Source organism: Bufo bufo, chromosome 2 (assembly GCF_905171765.1).
Source record: "Bufo bufo chromosome 2, aBufBuf1.1, whole genome shotgun sequence".
Taxonomy (NCBI): domain Eukaryota; kingdom Metazoa; phylum Chordata; class Amphibia; order Anura; family Bufonidae; genus Bufo; species Bufo bufo.
The window spans coordinates 90,091,780-90,112,857 of record NC_053390.1 but is presented as its reverse complement, the minus strand read 5'-3'; the positions used below and the strand labels follow the sequence as shown (position 1 = coordinate 90,112,857).

General features: G+C 46.2%; 1 protein-coding gene and 1 long non-coding RNA gene across 4 annotated transcripts in view; one reads left to right on the top strand and one right to left on the bottom strand.

Moving 5' to 3' along the window:
• PDE4D (phosphodiesterase 4D) overlaps positions 1-21,078 on the top strand; it is a 1,065,327-nt gene that overhangs the window by 727,889 nt on the left and 316,360 nt on the right. The window contains exon 1 of one of the 3 annotated variants that reach the window (XM_040421314.1): positions 3,596-3,634. The exons of the other annotated variants lie outside the window; for them this stretch is intronic. The gene's annotated coding sequence lies outside the window, so the exon portion shown is untranslated. Of the gene's footprint in view, positions 1-3,595; positions 3,635-21,078 lie in introns of those variants that run through there. 3 annotated transcript variants of the gene reach the window in all.
• LOC120992371 overlaps positions 1-21,078 on the bottom strand; it is a 138,684-nt gene that overhangs the window by 101,537 nt on the left and 16,069 nt on the right. The window lies entirely within an intron of this gene.

Here is a 21,078-nt window from a genome sequence, read left to right as displayed (position 1 = left end):
TAGATTCCTGGGAAGGAGATGGTCCCATGGTGTATGAGATCAGTCCTATCAGCAATGATAATGGCAGATTGGCGCCGGTCATTACCCGCGGTTAGATTTTGTCGTTACCATTATGTCTCACATTCTGACATTGCCAGAGATGGTTTTGCTTTTCTTACAGACCTTTTCACCACTGCGGCTAAAGTACTGACTGGCTATAGGCTGATCCCTAAGGGTCAAGGCCATTGTTGAATATTTGAGGCTCATATTTAAAGGGGTTGTCCCATTACAACTTATTCCCTATCCACAGGATAGAGGATAAGTGTCTGATTGACGGGGGTCCAATTACTGGGGCCCCTCGATGATCACAAGAACCCATTTGAAAAAAGCGTCAGACATGCATATGCGCCTGCCACTCCATTCAGCTCTGGGGGAGTGCCGAAGATAGCCAAGCGCTCAGCTACGTCCCGCAACCCTGTAGAGTTGAGTGGAGCGGCAGCAGTCATGTGTCTCCATTCCAACCAAAGAATGTGGACCCCACTTCTCGTAATTGGTGTGGGCCCCAGCGATCGGACCCCTGACAATCAGACACTTATTCCCTATCCTGTGGATGGTTGATAAGTAGTTGTAATGGGACAACCCCTTTAGAGGGTTTTTTTGATCTTAGAAAGTGATGGCTTATGTCTGAGATATGGCATCACTTTCTAATCAGTGAGGGACCACCACAGTCCTGAGACTGCGGGGCTGTACCGATTCAGCACCCCCGGCCACAGGCTGTGCAAGTCCACTCCGTTCACCTGAATTGAGCCATGATGTGGCCCTAAACCGCCTCTGTGGCCCCTTCATTCCTTGAATCTTGGCGTCTCCTGACAGAACCCTACTGATAGAAAAGTGATGGGATAGCCTAGTGATATGCCACCACTTTCTGAGATTGGTAAACCCATTTAAAGGAGAATACAACCCCTCTACCAGTTAGCGTTCAGCCGTGTCCCCAACTTAATTAGGGACACTGAGATATAATATCTTGTCACTCTTCTTAGCAGGGTATACCCCGTCCCTGGTGCCCGAGGAGGACCAGAGGCACATAAGAAGACACCAGTATTATACATGCCACGTTGTAGATGTTGCTTTAGAGCCCAAGCAGAAATGCACCCTTTGGATGGGTGTTTATAGGATGGTTGTATATCCTCTATCCCTCACTCCTTGAATGGGTTGAACCCAGGGGTGTAATAAGTAACCATTGGGCTCTGCTGCAACACAGGTGTCTTCAATTCTTTCCTTGGTCACCCTATCACTGTCCCTTTCCATTATCCACTGACTGCACCCCCCCTTTAAGTGGGGACACTTTGGCTGCCAGGCCCCATGGATACCAGGGTAGATATGCAAAATCACAGCAAAATGACACCATTTTGTTGTAATTTTGCGCAAATAATGACAAAATGTGTAATTTGACCTTGACTTGTGAGCTCATATCCAAAACTGCACTGGTAAAAAAAAAAATCAGTAATAAAAATCGGTGCCGTAAAGAAGAAGCACATTAGACACATGGACTTTTGATCATATTTACCAGTGTAATGAGAACATCACTAGACGGAGCTGAACAGTAAAGGGTTTTATTTTTACCTCTGTCTGGTTTCTACCCTCCACCGAATTAAGATGACTGGAGAAGCAGAGGTGACCAGGTGTTCTCCAGAGATTACACAGCTCTGAATTCACCGATGATGTCACCGACGCACTAAATCAATGACAAGCTGATTATAGTTACTATGGAATCCACAGGAATACACCATTCCCCGTCCGTCCTCTGCTCGATAGGTATTGATTTCACACATGCAGTTCTTTCTTGCACTGGAAAAATAATATGACATTATTAGAACCTATGAGAATATGCTAAATTTAAAGAGTTTTTTTCCTCAGAATAGGTCATCAGTATCTGATGGGTGAGGGTCTCTCAACCAGGACTGCCGCCGATTAGCTCCTGTGAGCGCCGCAGCATTCTCACAGTTTACCAAGCACAGTGCCATCCATTGTATAGTGGCTGTGCTTGGTATCGCTGCCGGGGACCATTCACTTGAATGGGACTAAGCTGTGCCTAGACCACGTGACTGATGAGCATTACGTCACTGGCCTAAGGAAAGCTGTGAGAGCCACGGCCTCCTCAAACAGCTGATCAGCGGGGGTCCTGGGTTTTGGAACCCCACCAATAAGATACTCATGGCCTATTCAGAGGAAAGAGTTGGAAAACCCCATATTCTCATAGGTTCTCATGGTTAGGGCTCATTCAGCCGACTGTAAGTACATGGCCGCCACTATATGGAAAATGCCTATTATTGTCTGCAAAAGCTTTGGTATGGCCTCATCTAGAATATGTAGTCTAGTTCTGGGCACCAGTTCATAGAGAGTATGCCCTGGAGCTGGAAAAAGTACAAAGAAGAACAACTAAACTGATAAGGGGCATGGAGGGTCTTAATTATGAGGAAAGATTAAAGAAGCACTCCCACAAAAATCGTTATTTTCTGGCCCATTAGAAAGGTACATGTGGTAAATTGGAGTGAAGGTAATCCTATCGGTGACTGTATTTGTGATCCTCAGCTGTGTCATGTGACCAGCACTCTGATCACAGGACAGGAAGTCAGTTACTTCTCTATTCATTCCTATGAGACTAACATTGAGGCTCCCATAGCAATACATAGAGAAACTGGCTTCCTGTCCGCACATAACATGCTGTGTCCGTTGGAGATCAGAGTGCTGGTCACATGAAACAGCTGAGGATCAGAAGGGAGGTTATAACTCATGGCTACAGTCTGTGATATGAAGATTACCTTTAAAAGGATTACATTTCTTCAGTGTTGAGAATATACATCTAATAGTGTGTGTTTAAGGGGGGGGGGGGGGGGAGCATGATTAACCTATACAATATATAAGTGGCCTGTACAAAAAAGATGGGGGAAAGCTGTTCCATGTACAAACAAGGGAGCACTGCCTCTGTCTGAAGAAGAAAAAATTTCAGTCTCCAGAGGTATCAAGGCTTCTTTACTGTAGGAAATGCGACTCCGTGGAATAGTCGCCTGAGGGAGTGAGGGTCGTGGCATTTCTCTGCTGAGCACATGCATGGAGGGGTTGCTCTACATTGTCATGATCATGCACTAACTGTAGCCCTGCTAACATAAACTGTGTAAGTTCTGCGTGAAGTTTCAGTCTGAACAGTCTTTGCCTTGCTTTGGTTGGTAGCATTGAGTTATTGCGGGTTTTATACGGCCCAAGGAGCAGCAAGAGCTGGCTGCTCATTCAGCACTACATTTACATGCAGCGATCGCCTCCACAGTATGAGGATGAGTGATCGCTATTGCTATTGTTTCTGGGCAGCAGATCGCCGCTTAGCTCGTTTTGCTCTTTCATCGGGTGATCTGCGGCACCTTTAGACGGGCAGATTATCGGGAACGATAATCGGGCAGTGTGAACCCACCATTACTATATCTGTGGTTCTGGAATTCCACTGCTTCTATACTAAAATAAAGGCAAAAGTGACATAATACTGCCATCGCATTGTGCACTTTGTGTAATTGCCTATTACAATATGTTCATTGTACTTTCTTGCTTATGTCTTACAGGTAAGTGATCGATATGGCAGTGTACTTTTTTATGGTGGTATAAGGTAGGATGAGTACATCATGTATTACCTATACTGTTACCCTAGACTGGTAATGGACCAAGACCTTTGTGTGACTTATGGTGCCCTCCTGACCAGTGCCAGGGCTGCCAGGACTGTGTGAGAGGCTGTACATGGAATTCCTGGTTATTAGTTTTGCTCCAAGGACAGGACAGGTCATCAGTCTCTGCTCGGTGAGGGTCTGACTCCTGGCACCCCCTCTCTACAGCTGTTAGAAGAGGCCATGATGCTTGGTGAGCACCGTGGCCTCTTCCTAGGCCAGAGACGTCACTGTAAATCAGTCACAAGGCCTAGGCCAGTAAAGTCTAATCTCCAGCACTCCAGCTGTGGTGAAACTACAACTCCCAGCATGCTCCATTTATTTCTGTGGAGTTCTGTGAACAGCCAAGCAAGTGTACATCTTGGGAGTCAAAGTTTTACCACAGCTGGAGTGCCGGAGGTTAGCCATCACAGGCCTAGGCACAGCTCAGCACCATTCAAGTGAATGGGCCTGAACTGCAATACCAAGCACAGCCACTATACAGTGTGTGGTGCTGTCATTGGTTATCTGTGAAGAGGCCACAGAGCTCACTGGAGTGCTGAGGTCTCTTCACACAGCTGATCGGCAGGGGTGCCAGGAGTCGGACCCCCACCAATTATGTACTTATGACCTATACTGAGGATAGGCCATCGATATGAAACTCCCGGACAACCCCTTTAATATGGGTGTGTTTAGAGACAGGTAAGGGAATGGAGAATCAATTATAATAGAGAGATCATAACTTCAGAATCTACTGCTGACACCGCCTTGCGGTGCCACTCAGGGGTGCACCACCAATGAGGCCAAGTGAGGCGATTGCCTCAGGTAGCACCAGGTAGGGGCAAGAGGGGCAGCCGAAGGGCCATGAGCTGAATGGAAGGGCTAAGGGTTTCAGTTTTTGCCTCAGGCAGCAGGAAGGCTAGGTGCACCCCTGGTGCCGCTCTGCCAGAATATGGTTAATAGCCACCGTATAATTATTCACCTTCTATTTTGAATACTTCAGATTCTAAAGGTAGCCTGTCACCTCCAAAATCTGTTACTAATGTAGGCTAGGTGCCTCGAAATGAAACTGTGCCTGGTCCTCTAATTCTGAGAAAGGCTTCTTTTTTATTTTTTTGGGGAATAAGGTTTTCAGCGCACTGTGGGTGGGGCCAATTCCATTGGTGCACTTGGCATCCTCTGTGTCTGCGCCACCAGCTCTGAAATCTCACTGTCAATCAAAGAAGAGGAGAAGTGCCGGGTGACGTTACTAGCGGAGCCGCCCCTGTCCACAGTACACCAGAAGCTTTATTTCTATAAAAATAAAAAGAAGCATTTCTCAAGGTTCAGAGGTCAGATTTCACAATGAAGGAATGGTTATGTTTCTGGGCACCTACATTATATGGTGGTTTGCTTACTTTGAAACCAATTTTGGAGGTTACAGACTCCCTTTAAGGGAAATGTTTAACATCGAGGATCCCTGTAAAATATCTTCTTTGTACCGTTTACCGTTTTTCTCGGCGGCTGCTGCTGCTGTTGACAGATCTTATCCTTGCCTTATCATCATTATTACTCATTTTGGCTTGAGTGAATGCCCGTAACAGTTAAACTAGTTAACACATGAAAACATGACACTCCTTAAAGGGGCTGTCTGAGATGATGGAAAACTTAACCAATGGTTGGAATATGATAAAATAAGGGCCAGTACTGCCCCCTCCATGCCTGTGTCAACACTGCAGTGTTCTCCAGCAGGTTTGCTTACTTGGGAGTGGAGATGATATGCCAGTATTCCCACTTGACCGCTGCAGCCAATCACTGGTTTCGAGCAAAAGTGATTGGCTGCAGTGGTCACTGGTGGATATGCAAAAACGCTTCCGTTACCATAATACAATCGCATGCATCCGTCATGAATGGGTCCGGTTTTATTTTGTCTTCTATAGCCATGACAGATCCGTCATGAACACCATTGAAAGTCAATGGGCAGACGGATCTCTTTTCTATTGTGTCAGAGAAAACGAATCCGTCCCCATTGACTTACATTGTGTGCCAGGACGGATCCGTCTTGCTCCGCACCACATCGTGGACAGAAAAACGCTGCTTGCAGCGTTATTCTGTCCGCGGTGGGAGCGCAACCAAACGGAAGGGAATACATTTTGGTGCATTCCATTTCATTCAGTTCAGTTTTGTTCCCATTGACAATGAATGGGGACAAAACTGAAGCGTTTTCTTCCGCTATTGAGATCCTATGACGGATCTCAATAGCGGAATTGAAGACGCTAATGTGAAAGTAGCCTAAGGCCTCTTTCACACGGGCGTCCCTGATTTGCTCCGGATGCGTCGCGTGTGCATTGCGGGAAAACCACGCGATTAGGCATGCAATTGCAGTCAGTTTTGACTGCGATTGCGTTCCGATGTTCAGTTTTTTCCGCGCGAGTGCAATGCGTTTTGCACACTCGTGAGAAAAAACTGAATGTGGTACCCAGACCCGAACCCGGACTTCTTCTCTGAAGTTCGGGTTTGGGTTAGGTGTTCTATTCATTTTATTATTTTCCCATTTAACATGGTTATAAAGGAGAATAATAGCATTCTTAATACAGAATGCTTACTAAAATGTGGCTTGAGGGGTTAAAAAATAAAAGAAAAATAACTCACCTCATCATCTTGTTCGCGCAGCCGGCATCGTCTTCCCTCAGGACCTGCAAAAGGACCTTTGATGACGTAGTTGCGCGTGGTGACGTCAGCGCAGGTCCTTTTGCAGGTCCTGAAAGAAGACGATGCCGGCTGCGCGAACAAGATGATGAGGTGAGTTATTTTTCTTTTATTTTTTAACCCCTCAAGCCACATTTTAGTAAGCATTCTGTATTCAGAATGCATTTATTTTCCTTTAGAACCATGTTATAAGGGAAAATAATACAGTAAATTGACTTATCAATTTACTTACATCATCACCTAGCAACCATGCGTGAAAATCGCACCGCATCCGCACTTGTTTGCGGATGCTTGCGATTTTCACACATCCCTATTCATTTCTATGGGGCCTGCGTTGCGTGAAAAACTATAGAACATGCTGCGATTTTCACACAACGCACAAGTGATGCATGACAATCACCGCTCATCTGCACAGCCCCATTGAGGTGAATGGGTCGGGATTCAGTGCGGGTGCAATGCGTTCATCTCGCGCATTGCTCCCGCGCGGAAAACTCGCCCGTGTGAAAGGGGCATAGTGTTTGCCAGCGCTAGGGCAGGGCTTGTAATGTCACCATTGTACTGGTCCGAGAGGATTACCTGATGAGTGGTGTTTTTGAGCTTCTCTGCAGTTACTTTACAAGTTGCATCAAAACACAGGAGAATAAAAATGGCAAATTAAATTGGAATTAATGAGACTAATTACCTAAGTGTAGCTGTGAGTCACAGCGTGGCCTCAGACATGCCCTCGGTGACTCTGCTGCTAAAATATTAGATATTCCCATCGTTAGTGGGAAATGTATTACTAATTGCTGCTGGTGCCAGCGTACCAGCAGCATCACAGTAGTGGGGGCATGGAGTGATTCCAGGAGGACCTGACAACCCACCAGCCTGATGCTGTGGATTTCCATAGCAGATTTCACCCTTTGCCATGCAGAGAGTAAAACCTGTGGCAAATAAGCAGCAATTCAACAATAAATCATGGAAAAATCCACATTTCTGCTGCCTGAGGCTAAAACTGAAACGGTGATGACCCCCCCCCCACCCCCACACACACACTTTCTTAACTTAACCCCTTTGCCACAATGAAAACGCTCATTGGCCATGGCCCTTCCGCTGCCCCCCTTTTGCCCCTACCTGGTGCTGCCTAAGGCGATCGCCTCACCTTGCGAGTTGCCAGGGGTGGTGGCAACCACCCCTGGCAACAACCTTTACCTATGTTCTGACAGGGCAGATTTTCCCTCTGAATTTTGGTGCAAAAAGCCAAAATTGCGGAATCCGCTGCCAAACCTGTTGTTTCCACGCTTCATATGGAGCGTTTTTATTTAATTTTTTTCATTCTTGCCACAGATTCCCCATTGGTTATTGGGCAGCCTAAAAACCAGAGCAAAATCCATACCAAAAACTGCTTCAAATGGCAAATCACATAAAAAAAATGTAGAATTTTGATCCTGATGCAATGTTAAATATTTAATGTACTAATACAATAAGGCAATGTACTGCAGACGGGCAGACAAATTTTGCACATTTGTTACCTGACTGCTGTCCTATTTACACAGAGCAACAGCGGCGTACCTTCAATGGAGGCAGACCACACAATTGCCAAGTAAAAACACTGCATATTCATGCAGCCGCCACTAGAAGGAGCTCAATGCAAAGAGATTATTTTAGCTTCCATTCCATTACATGGTAACTGTATAAACTCCTATGCACTGAGCTCCCTCTAGTGGTGGTTGTAGGCAGCCAGCTTTGTGAAAATGAGAAGTAGGACATTTATCAGTGTATTCATGCTAGTTGTCTGGTATAAGGCTCAATGCACACGGCCGTGTTTCATGGCCGTGTTTCACGGCCGTGAGCGGTCCGTGGTAACACGGCCTGGATTCCTGCTGACAGCAGGAGCGCATAGCGTCATTGGTTGCTATGACGCTGTGCGCTTCATGCCGCCGCTGCACTACAGTAATACACTCGTATAGATCATACAAGTGTATTACTGTAGTGCAGCGGCGGCATGAAGCGCAACCAATGACGCCGTGTGCTCCTGCTCTCAGCAGGAACCCAGGCTGTGTTACCACGGACCGCTCACGGCCGTGTGCATTCGGCCTAAATACGAGAAATATGGTGGTAAGAATAAGCATCATATTTATGAAGCATCTATTCCTCTTATTCTGGCATAGAAGTTGGATAAAGTGAGTGAGATAGAGGGTAACTTTTTTATGACAATTTTTTAAATTACAATTCCTTCATCTTAATTAAAAGAAAATATGTAAATTTGTCATAAATGTGGCGCAGGGGGCTTGATAAATTTCCCCTTTCTTCCAATACGATTGTGGTGTGATTGCATCCATAAAAGAAATCATACTGATAAAAAAAATTAAAAAAAAATCACATCAGTGTAAATGGGGTTTCTGCAGCCATCGACACATGCAACAGGAAATTTCCCCATGGAATTATGTTTGCCTTGTAGAAAAAAATAATTCAATGCAGAAATAAACAGCATTGAGGATATACAGTACTCCACTGAATGATAATGGAGCTAATTCTTGAGTGAATCTACGGCAGAAACAGCAGCAAATCCGCAGCAAAAATTGAAGGTTATTTTTTGCTGCAGAAATTCCTGTTGGATTTTAAGAGGTGTGAACATAGCCTTAGTGTGACCACCACAAAAACATTATTCGTTAGAAAGACTTTTGCTCATCTCATTCTGAAATAGGGGAGCAAATTGTTGAGATGTAGTTTTCCATTAGTGTGAGTTTGTCTCCACCTAGTGGACAGATAGCCACAATGCTACTACAGTGGATATAATGGATGCAAAAGGACTGATATGTTCTCTGGGATATATATATACACTCACCTAAAGAATTATTAGGAACACCTGTTCTATTTCTCATTAATGCAATTATCTAGTCAACCAATCACATGGCAGTTGCTTCAATGCATTTAGGGGGGTGCTCCTGGTCAAGACAATCTCCTGAACTCCAAACTGAATGTCAGAATGGGAAAGAAAGGTGATTTAAGCAATTTTGAGCGTGGCATGGTTGTTGGTGCCAGACGGGCCGGTCTGAGTATTTCACAATCTGCTCAGTTACTGGGATTTTCACGCACAACCATTTCTAGGGTTTACAAAGAATGGTGTGAAAAGGGAAAAACATCCAGTATGCGGCAGTCCTGTGGGCAAAAATGCCTTGTGGATGCTAGAGGTCAGAGGAGAATGGGCCGACTGATTCAAGCTGATAGAAGAGCAACGTTGACTGAAATAACCACTCGTTACAACCGAGGTATGCAGCAAAGCATTTGTGAAGCCACAACACGCACAACCTTGAGGCGGATGGGCTACAACAGCAGAAGACCCCACCGGGTACCACTCATCTCCACTACAAATAGGAAAAAGAGGCTACAATTTGCACGAGCTCACCAAAATTGGACTGTTGAAGACTGGAAAAATGTTGCCTGGTCTGATGAGTCTCGATTTCTGTTGAGACATTCAAATGGTAGAGTCCGAATTTGGCGTAAACAGAATGAGAACATGTATCCATCCTCTGATGGCTACTTCCAGCAGGATAATGCACCATGTCACAAAGCTCGAATCATTTCAAATTGGTTTCTTGAACATGACAATGAGTTTACTGTACTAAAATGGCCCCCACAGTCACCAGATCTCAACCCAATAGAGCATCTTTGGGATGTGGTGGAACGGGAGCTTCGTGCCCTGGATGTGCATCCCTCAAATCTCCATCAACTGCAAGATGCTATCCTATCAATATGGGCCAACATTTCTAAAGAATGCTATCAGCACCTTGTTGAATCAATGCCACGTAGAATTAAGGCAGTTCTGAAGGCAAAAGGGGGTCCAACACCGTATTAGTATGGTGTTCCTAATAATTCTTTAGGTGAGTGTATATCATCATCACTGCTTGAGAAAGATACCACTGAGTGGATTGAAACGTTGCTGTTTTTTCTGGTGAAATAAACTCACACTATTTTTGAAAGTGCCGTGGAATTTTGTCAGTATATATATAGTCTTTATTTTAGCACCACTTTTGCTTGAAGTTTAATTCAGCAGTTCAATGGCTAAATTATAAAAATTTTAGGGAAGCAGCAGCAACCGCTGAGAAGAATCTGATTCTCTGTACACAGAGAATACAGCCTTTAGCTAGAACATTGGAGCACTTGTGGAAAGTGTGTGGACATCTGTGACAGGCTTTATTGGGGCATTTTAGCATGCATGGGGCATTTGTAGTAAGCAGTCCAGTGAACATATAGGACAATCACCCCTGGCGTCAGAGGTGGCTCTTCCATTAGGCCACTTAGGCCGCCGCCTAAGGCCTTGCGCTGGTGGGGGCCTCGCTCTGGCTCCCACCGACACCGCCGCAAGTACAATTATTGACTTCCGCGGCTAAGGGGACTAATGGAAGAGCCGCAGGGGGGCCCACGGCCTCTCTGAGCCCCTCTCTGCCTCTTTAAGAGAGCAGTGGCTGCTGGGGCTCGGAGCGTGCCGCCGCACAAGCACGTCTAATGAACGTTGCCAGCCCCGCCTCCAGAGCGCTGCGCAGCCACACAGGGGAGCAGAAGAAGGAGCCAGGGCCCTCACCTCAGTCCGTGTCTGGCTGCCGCCCACAAACAGACAGTAGTGCCCGACCAGTGAATATAAGCCCAAGGTGTGTGTGTGTATCAATGCTGCCGCCCTGCCCAGTGCCCACTCCTGGTCGGGCCACAGCAGCAGTCAAAAACAGCGCAGCAGGCAGGCAGCCTGTTGCCTGCTGTGCCGACACCCCCCACCCCCACCCCACCCATTGCCTGCTGGCTGCTGTGCCCCCACACACACACACACGTTGCCTGCTGGCTACTGGCTGGCTACTGTGAACCTTAGGGCCTGCTGCGGGCAACAAGCTGTTAGCAGTGAGCAGGGCCGGCTCCAGGTTCATGTGGGCCCTTGGGCGATAAATCCCAGTGGGCCCCCATGAGGCATTTGTTTACGTTGACATGACCCCCAGTGGCCCCTATACAGTATAATGACTACTAGTGGCCCTTCACACAGTATAATGAACCCCAGTCGCCCCCATTTAGAATAATGACCCCCAGTAGCCCCCACACTGGGGGAATACTGTATGGAGGGGGCTCTGGGGGTATTTATACTGAATGGAGGGTCATTGGTGATCATTACTAAATGGGGGACACTGGGGGTCATTATACTATGTAAAGGGCCCTCACAGTATAATGACCCCACAGTGACCCTCCATTTAGAATAATGACCCCCAGTCGCCCCCACACTGGGGGTTATACTGTATGGAGGGGGCACGAGGGGTTATTATATTTAATGGGGGATCTGGTGGTCATTATGCTAAATGGAGGGTCAATGGGGATCATTATACTAAATGGGGGGCACTGGGAGTCATTATACTGTGTAAGGGACCCTCACAGTGTGATGAATGACCCCCCAGTGGCCCCCTCACATACCTATCATTGCAGGGGAGCTGGTGGTCCTGTCATTCACTAACCGCAGCTCCCTGCGCTCCTTCTCTCCTCCGGCCCGCTGCAGCAGTGAGCCAGGCCTGGAGGAGAGCAGGAGATGTGCAGTGATGGAGCTAGAACTGACTGGGCCCCACAGCGAAATTTAGTACGCCCCCCTCCCCCCCAATGTGTGTTCACATTACGTTTTTCCTATCGGTTTGATGTATACACATGTGCAGCACTCCACGTTTTTGTATCCTGCAGAGTCAAGTAAAAAATGCATACGTTAAGGTATATGTTTTTTTACCATGGAACTGTATGGTGAACGGACGCCACTGTACGGCATCGGTCTGAGGCATCTGGTAACGCATACATTTTCAGTATGCATTAAATGGATGTCAAAAATGTGATGTGAAGCCAGCCCTAGTGTCAGAATAAGCCCCAGTACACAGCGGAGCAGCGTGGAGGAGAGGGGAGGCCGCCATGTACTGACAGAGCGCTGCCTGGTCCTGGTGGTCAGGGATGAGGACTGTGCTTCCCAAGGATCATTTTCTACTGGAAAATACAGGGCGCAGTATAATACACTAGAATCTATATAATATAAAGATATTAGCCCCACCCCCCGAATAATCATACGATTAGGGGGTCATTTATTATATAGAAATACGTCTATATTAGGCGTATTTCTGACACAGATGTGGCGCAAAGGTCCTTAGCACCGCAATCTGTATCTTTTCCCGCTCATGCCAGGTCTAAAAAAAGTGGTGTGGGCAGAAAGGGATACAGTTATGGCCATCCAGTTATTGGATACCACCGCCATATAGTGATAACACCGCCATATAGTGATAACACCGCCATACAAGGATAAAACCACCATACAGTGACCGGATAAAAGGGTATAAGAGGGCACAGTACAGGGAATGACTATGGGCACTGCACAGAGTGTGGTAAGAGGGCACAATGCAGGGTATAAAGGGGCACAGTACGGGGTGGGGGGCACAGTCACATGACCCTGTGATGTTAGAAGGTCCTTATGGTGAATGCGGTTCAGATGCCACCATAATGAGAGGCAGAGGAGTGAGACAGGGGCCCGGGGCCCTGGATGGACAGGAGGGGTGGACACAGCAAGTAGGTTGAAGGGGCTCTGAGGGGGATTCATACAAGTAGTGGCAGGAGGTCTGTGCAGGGCAGCAATAGGAGACAGGAGGGTGGGACAGGAGCCCTGGATACATGAGGGAGGAAAGGAGACAGCAGGGGCTCCATAAGGGTGATATAGGACAGGATATGGGGGGGGGGCAGGTGTCATGGAGACAATCAGCTTAATAAAACAGTAACACAACTAAATAGAATGAAGCAGCAGTGTCCCCCCCTTTCCTTCTGTCCCACAGAGAAGAGACAGTCACAGTGCAGACTCACTCACAGACTGTCTCCACACTTCTCTGCTCCAGCTCCAGCCCTGCGGTCTCTCTCCAGTCTCCTCAGGCAGCGTGTGTCCTGTGTAGAGGGGGCGTGTCCTGTGTAGAGGGGGCGTGTCCTGAGTCTCTGCAGCTCAGAGGGCCCACCAAAGGGGTACTGCGTATGTGAAAGGACAGCAGTGAGAGCTCCCATCTGTATTGATGGAAGTGCTCATAGCAGCTCAGTGGGCCCCCCCAGGAGCATTGGGCCCCGGCACTTGCCCGGGGATGCCGGGTTATGACGCCGGCCCTGGCAGTGAGTCATGACTTCGTGGGGGCCTCATGTTCGAGTTTCGCCTAAGGCCTCACAAAGTCTAGAGCCGCCTCTGCCTGGGGTATCTGTGACATGCACTCTTGGGGTATTTTGGATTGCATGGGCCATCTCTGGAGGGAGCTCTAGGGAGATATTAGTGGCAGGATCTCTGGGAGATCTCTTCGGCTGGCCCTCTGAAGGAACATACATGGGCTGGACTGAGGGGACATTTATGGCAAGATCTCTGGGAAGAACTCTGTGGAAGGCACTTTGGGAGCAAGCACGGGTTATTTTCATGGTCAGCACTGTATGGGGGCATTTGTGGCAGACACTACATATGGGCCTCTGTAACGTACACTTAGCAGTGCTGGACAATGGAAAAAGACAACAGGTTAAAGGGGTTTTCATCAAAATTAGATTGGTGGGGGTCCAACTCCTGACATCCCTGCCCATGGTCTGTTTGAGGAAGCTGTGGCGGTCACTGGAGCTCCAACGAGCACACAGCCTCCTTGCAGCTTACCACACACCGCTCCATTCATTTGATAGTGACTATGCTTGTATTGCAGCTCAGAGCCATTCACTTGAATAGGACTGAGCTGCACCTAGGCTATGTGACCAATGAACATGATGTCACTGGCCTAGGAAGAGTCCTATGCACTCATGTAGTGCCACATCCTCTTCGAATAGCTGATCGGTGGGCATGCCAGAAGTTGGATCCCACCGATCTCATATTGACGACCAATCCTGAAGATAGCCATCAATATGAAAATTCCAGAAAACTCCTTTAATACTGCAGATGTTTTCCTTAGCCTACATTCACACAACCATGGTGTAGCCTTGCCCATGTTGCGGACCGCAATCCACAGGATACAGCAAAAGATAGGACATGTCCTCTCTTTTGCAGAGCGGAGGCATGGATCGGAAGGCCACAGGAACACAAAGAAGCCCTTCTGTGGGCTTCCGGTTCCGTGCATCCTTAGCGCAAAAGATAGGACATGTCCTATCCTTTGCCGTATCTTGCGGATCACGGACCCATTCAAGTGAATAAGTCCACTCCGTGATGAAGAGTTCACACAGCCAGTGCCGTGTTTTGCGGACTACTATTTGCTACACGGGCTCGCTGATCATACACTATTGTGAACGGGCCCTTAAGGAAAGAAGCAGGAGCACTAATTTCTGGAATATCCGAAACTGCCGCCCTCACTGGGGAGGGGGGGGGGGGGATCAGCCACCAAAAATATCCCAGTAATTATATATTAATCTTTTGATTGGGTAGCAACAGCAGTATGACGTTGGGTAAAGCATTGGTCAGTGGGACTTAGTAACAGAGGGAAGATTCATAAAAATAAAAAATAAAAGTATATACGTTTGGTATCCCCTTAAATGTTTTGACCCTCACAGGTTTACCGGTCAGCAAAAACCCAAAGAACAATGGCGGAATTGATTATGTTCATCCGAAAATGCTGGCATAAAAAAAAAACTCAACCTACCAAAAAAAGTCCTCTACATCAATTAAAAAATCTAAATGTTATGAAAATGAAAAAAAAAATCATTGTGTCCTTAAAGGGGTTGGTTGTCCATTTATTTTGTATTTTTTAATGGCAGCATTTCCATCCCAGTCTGCGGTAACGGGAAAAAATCCATGCTCATCTGCTCCCTGCTGCTCTGTTCTGGCTCCTTGGCTCTCTTCACTGTAAACTTCCAGATGGACCTGGTCAAGTGCTCTGCTGCAGCCAACAACTGGCCGCAGCGATGACACGTCCCTATGCAGCATGTGACCCAGCAGTGGCATGCCACATGGGAACATGTCATCTCTGAGGCCAGTCATTGGCTGCAGCACAGCACTTGACCCTGTCCATCTGGAAGTTTACAGTGAAAAGAGCCAAGAGAAGCAGGGAGCAGGTGAGTTGGGTTAAAGTTTAAAGCAAAAAGTGGTAAAAAACCCTTTAAGACTCTAAAAGTCTGCCTCCTAATTTATTTTCCAGGATTGGCCAAAAATTACTCAGGGCGGGAATCAAATGATTAAAGAGTAAGACACAGTACTTACCTGGTAAATCCCCGGCCATAACACAGCCACTGGTGCTCTGTTTACCTGGCTGCAGTAATGATGTCACATTGACAGCACATGACAGCTGCAGATAGTCAACTGTGTCTTTTTTTTTTTGTTGTTGTTGTCTTAAAAGGGTTTTCCAAAATGTTGTCAAATTAGGCAGGGAGGGGCAGTGCAAAATTTTCCTTGTTACAGATCTTACTAGTCTTTAAAATGTCCTACCCACCATTCCTACCCCCCTTGGGCCTGCAGCGCTTACATGGCGCTCATCCTTCCTGTGACTCCTGCAGCCAGCCACTGGCTTCAGTGGTCACTTACGGTTCATGCACAGGCCAGTGACTGGCTGCACAGATTTGAACTGGAGTTTTACTAGTTTATTTTCTAACAATACAGTCTGTATTCTGAGCCCTCCGAGCACTCTTTTGTCCTCCAGTGGGCCAATATACATTTCTATAGCTTTTTATTTTTTGATTGCCTATATGGGTAAGCACAGCAAACTGAACTGTTCTATAAGGAGGGCTGACGCAAAAAAGTGTAGTGTGCAGTATACATTTTGGGATCCTATGGGCGACGTATACCTCTGTGTTCCTTTCTTATGTACACCGCACATTGTGCCCTGGGCTTAGACAACTGAGATCACAGCCAGGGGCGAATTGGCCATAGAACTTACAGGGAAATTTCCCGGTGGGCAGATGCCCAGGGGGCCGCCTGAGTCCTCCTCACGGCCGGCCAGTGGAAGTTTTTCGAGATGTATTTTGTGATGGAGTGTGGTATTTGGCTCTGTTGAGGTGGTATAATGCGCCACTATATGGTGTTGCTGGCCCTGCCTTCCATTAATTGGGACCTGACTACAAAACGGGGCCACTTTTAGTATTTTTTCCAGGGCCACTTTAAGTTCCCAGTCTGCCCCTGATTACAGCTATGATACCGATATGGGATTTAAATTATTGGTAACATGCAAGCCGCAAGATACCGTTTTTAAAATCAAGGCTTAAGACATCTCCACAATAATCTTCATAGTAAGGAGCTTATGTGCCTGACCTCGCGGAGACCGTCTGCGTTGGCAGGTTTACATGTAATGATTTAAAGAGAGAATACAAAGTGCACAAAAGTGTGAGCCGGAGGAAGCGTGTCCGGCTGCTTCTTGTCCGACAGGCATGTTCTGTGTGTCAGGACTCTTTGTATACAGAAGGTGTCATCTAAATCTTTCTGCTGTGAAATATATATTCCATATTATGAAAGTTATCATCTTGCTCACAGAGCTGCGTCATGTACTATGTGTGCACATAACCACAGAGTGGTCTGTAGTACAGACAGAACTATACGCAACCAGCTGGCCATACATATTTGATGCATATATTATTCCTTGAGCCCAACCTCCATTTCATCAAGGCTAATAGGTTCGAATCAAACAAATAGACCCTAATAACAAGTGAATCTCTTCAAAGGCAGCTCCAGATTTTATTTCTCCTGGACCTTTGGGACCCAGTATTCTGCAGCGAGCCCAGTAGGGGAGAGGACGAGAGTGGTAGAAGTAGTAATCAAGGTGATGGTCCTCATTCTAGAGCTCTGGGCCATACAGCGAAGGGAGGCGTCCCTGTTTCAGGGACCTCTTGCCTGGTGGTAGGCTGGATGCCCTTAGTGTTAGTGGGTTTCAAGGTGCAAGGTAACATAGTAACATAGTACATAAGGCCGAAAAAAGACATTTGTCCATCCAGTTCGGCCTGTCATCCTACAAGTTGATCCAGAGGAAGGCAAAAAAACCCTGTGAGGTAGAAGCCAATTTTCCTCACTTTAGGGGAATAAAAAATTCCTTCCCGACTCCAATCAGGCAATCAGAATAACTCCCTGGATCAACGACCCCTCTCTAGTAGCTATAGCCTGTAATATTATTACACTCCAGAAATACATCCAGGCCCCTCTTGAATTCCTTTATTGTACTCACCATCACCACCTCCTCAGGCAGAGAGTTCCATAGTCTCACTGCTCTTACCGTAAAGAACCCTTTTCTATGTTTGTGTACAAACCTTCTTTCCTCCAAACGCAGAGGATGTCCCCTCGTCACAGTCACAGTCCTGGGGATAAATAGATGATGGGATAGATCTCTGTACTGCCCCCTGATATATTTATACATAGTAATTAGATCTCCCCTCAGTCGTCTTTTTTCTAACGTGAATAACCCTAATTTTGATAATCTTTCAGGGTACTGTAGTTGCCCCATTCCAGTTATTACTTTAGTTGCCCTCCTCTGGACCCTCTCCAGCTCTGCTATGTCTGCCTTGTTTACAGGAGCCCAGAACTGTACACAGTACTCCATGTGTGGTCTGACCAGTGATTTGTAAAGTAGTAGGAATATGTTCTCATCACGGGCATCTATGCCCCTTTTGATGCAACCCATTATCTTATTGGCCTTGGCAGCCGCTGCCTGACACTGTTTTTTGCAGCTTAGTTTGCTGTTTATTAAAATTCCTAGATCCTTTTCCATGTCAGTGTTACCGAGTGTTTTACCATTTAGTATGTACGGGTGACTTGCATTATTCCTTCCCATGTGCATAACTTTACATTTCTCAGTGTTAAACCTCATCTGCCACTTATCTGCCCAAGCCTCCAATCTATCCAGATCCCTCTGTAGTAGTATACTGTCCTCTTCAGTGTTAATTACTTTACACAGTTTAGTGTCATCTGCAAAAATTGATATTTTACTATGCAAGCCTTCTACAAGATCATTAATAAATATATTGAAGAGAATAGGGCCCAATACTGACCCCTGAGGTACTCCACTAGTGACAGTGACCCAATCTGAGTATGTACCGTTAATAACCACCCTCTGTTTTCTATCATTGAGCCAGTTACTTACCCACATACAGACGTTTTCTCCGAGTCCGAGCATTCTCATTTTATATACTAACCTTTTATGTGGTACAGTGTCAAATGCTTTGGAGAAGTCCAGATATACGACATCCATTGATTCGCCGCTGTCAAGTCTAGTACTTACCTCCTCATAGAAACTGATTAAATTAGTTTGACATGACCGATCCCTCACGAAGCCATGCTGATATGGCGTTATTTGCTTATTTCCCATAAGATGCTCTAACATAGCATCTCTCAGAAAACCTTCAAACAGTTTACCCACAACAGATGTTAAACTTACCGGCCTATAGTTTCCAGGCTCTGTTTTTGGACCCTTTTTGAATATTGGCACCACATTTGCCATGCGCCAATCCTGTGGGACATTCCCTGTCAGTACAGAGTCCGCAAATATCAGAAATAAGGGTCTGGCTATGACATTACTTAATTCTCTTAGGATACGGGGGTATATGCCATCCGGTCCTGGCGATTTGTCTATTTTGATTTTTTTAAGTCGCTGTTGTACTTCTTCCTGGGTCAGACAGGACACTTTTAATGGCGAATTTATTTCAGCATTCAGCATTTCATCTGACAGTTTATTTTCCTCAGTGAATACACTGGAGAAAAAAATATTTAACAGCTTTGCTTTCTCCTCGTCGCTCTCTGCGACTCCCCCCTCATTACTCTTTAAAGGGCCGACACCTTCAGATTTATACTTTTTAACATTTATATAATTGAAGAACATTTTAGGGTTAGTTTTACTCTGTTTGGCAATTAATCTCTCGGTCTCTAGTTTGGCCGCTTTTATTTGTTTTTTACATGTTCTGTTTTTTTCCTTATAGTTTTTCAGTGCTTCCGTGCTACCCTCCTGTTTTAGGGTTTTATATGCTTTCTTTTTGTCATTTATTGCTTTCTTTACAGTTCTGTTTATCCACATTGGTTTCTTTTTGTTCCTTAACCTTTTATTCCCATACGGTATGTACCTCTCACAATGAGATTTTAGGATGTTTTTAAAGATATCCCATTTTTTGGCTGTATTTTTATTTTTGAGGACTTTGTCCCAGTTAGTTAGGCCTATGGCCTCTCTTAGTTGGCTAAATTTAGCTTTTTTGAAGTTTGGTATTTTTGTTTCTCCCTGTAGAAACGCTCTTTTGAATGATAATTGGAAGGTTATTACTTTATGGTCACTATTTCCCAGGTGTCCCCCAACCTGCACGTCTGTTGTTCTGTCAGGTCTATTGGTTAATATTAAGTCCAGTATGGCCGTCCCTCTAGTCGGGTCCTGAACCAGTTGGGAGAGATAATGGTCTTTGGTTATTGCCAAGAATCTGTTTCCTTTATGAGATATACAAGTTTCAGTTTCCCAGTCTATATCTGGGTAGTTGAAGTCCCCCATAATAACCACCTCATTATGATTTGCCGCCTTGTCTATCTCGTTTAGTAGTAGATTTTCTGTGGACTCTGGTATATTAGGTGGTTTATAGTAAACTCCTATTAGTAATTTATTGTTGTTTTTAGCTCCATGTATCTCTACCCACAGTGACTCCACATGTTCATGTCCCTCACTTATATCTTCACGGAGTGTGGGCTTTAGACAAGATTTTACATAAAGGCAGACCCCTCCACCTCTCCGGTTTTGACGATCCTTTCTGAACAGACTGTAACCTTGTACATTAACTGCCCAGTCATAGCTATCATCCAGCCATGTCTCAGTTATTCCCACTATGTCATAGTCCTCCTCACACATCACTAATTCCAGTTCACCAGTTTTATTAGTCAGACTTCTGGCATTAGTATACATACATATGAGAGGTTTATGTATATTTTTTACCCTACACCTTTCCTTCTGAACTGTTCTTGTCCCTCCTTCCATTTCTCCCCCAGTCCCACTACCTTGCCCCCGGTCTCTATCTGCACTATCTTCCCCTTCTATAGTGTAATTACCCTCCCCCCCAGTCCCTAGTTTAAACACTCCTCCAACCTTCTAGCCATCTTCTTCCCCAACACAGCTGCTCCTTCCCCATTGAGGTGCAGCCCGTCCCTACGATAGAGGCTGTAGCCGACAGCGAAGTCGGCCCAGTTCTCCAGGAACCCAAACCCCTCCATCCTACACCAGTTCTTGAGCCACTTGTTAATTTCCCTAATCTCCCGCTGCCTTTCTTGTGTGGCCCGTGGTACCGGTAGTATTTCGGAAAATACTACCTTTGAGGTCCTTGCCCTAAGCTTTTGCCCTAAATCCCTGAAATCATTTTTAAGGACTCTCCACCTACCCCTAACTTTGTCATTGGTTCCGATATGGACCATGACCGCTGGATCTTCTCCAGCCCCTCCCAGTAATCTGTCAACCCGATCCGCGATATGTCGAACTCTAGCGCCAGGAAGACAGCACACTGTTCGGCGATCACGGTCTTTGTGACAGATTTCCCTATCTGTTCCCCTAATAATTGAGTCTCCCACTACCAGCACCTGTCTGGCCTGCCCTGCTCTCCTGGTCCCCTGCTTACCGGAGCTGACATTCCCCTGACTGGCAGAGGAAGTGTCCGGCTGCGGCAGTGCCGTTCCTGGACTGACATCCCCCTCATCTGCCAAACGTGCAAACTTGTTGGGGTGTGTCAGATCAGGGCTAGCCTCCCTGGCACTCTTCCCTCTACCCCGCTTTCTAAATGTTACCCAGCTAGCTACCTCACTTTCCTC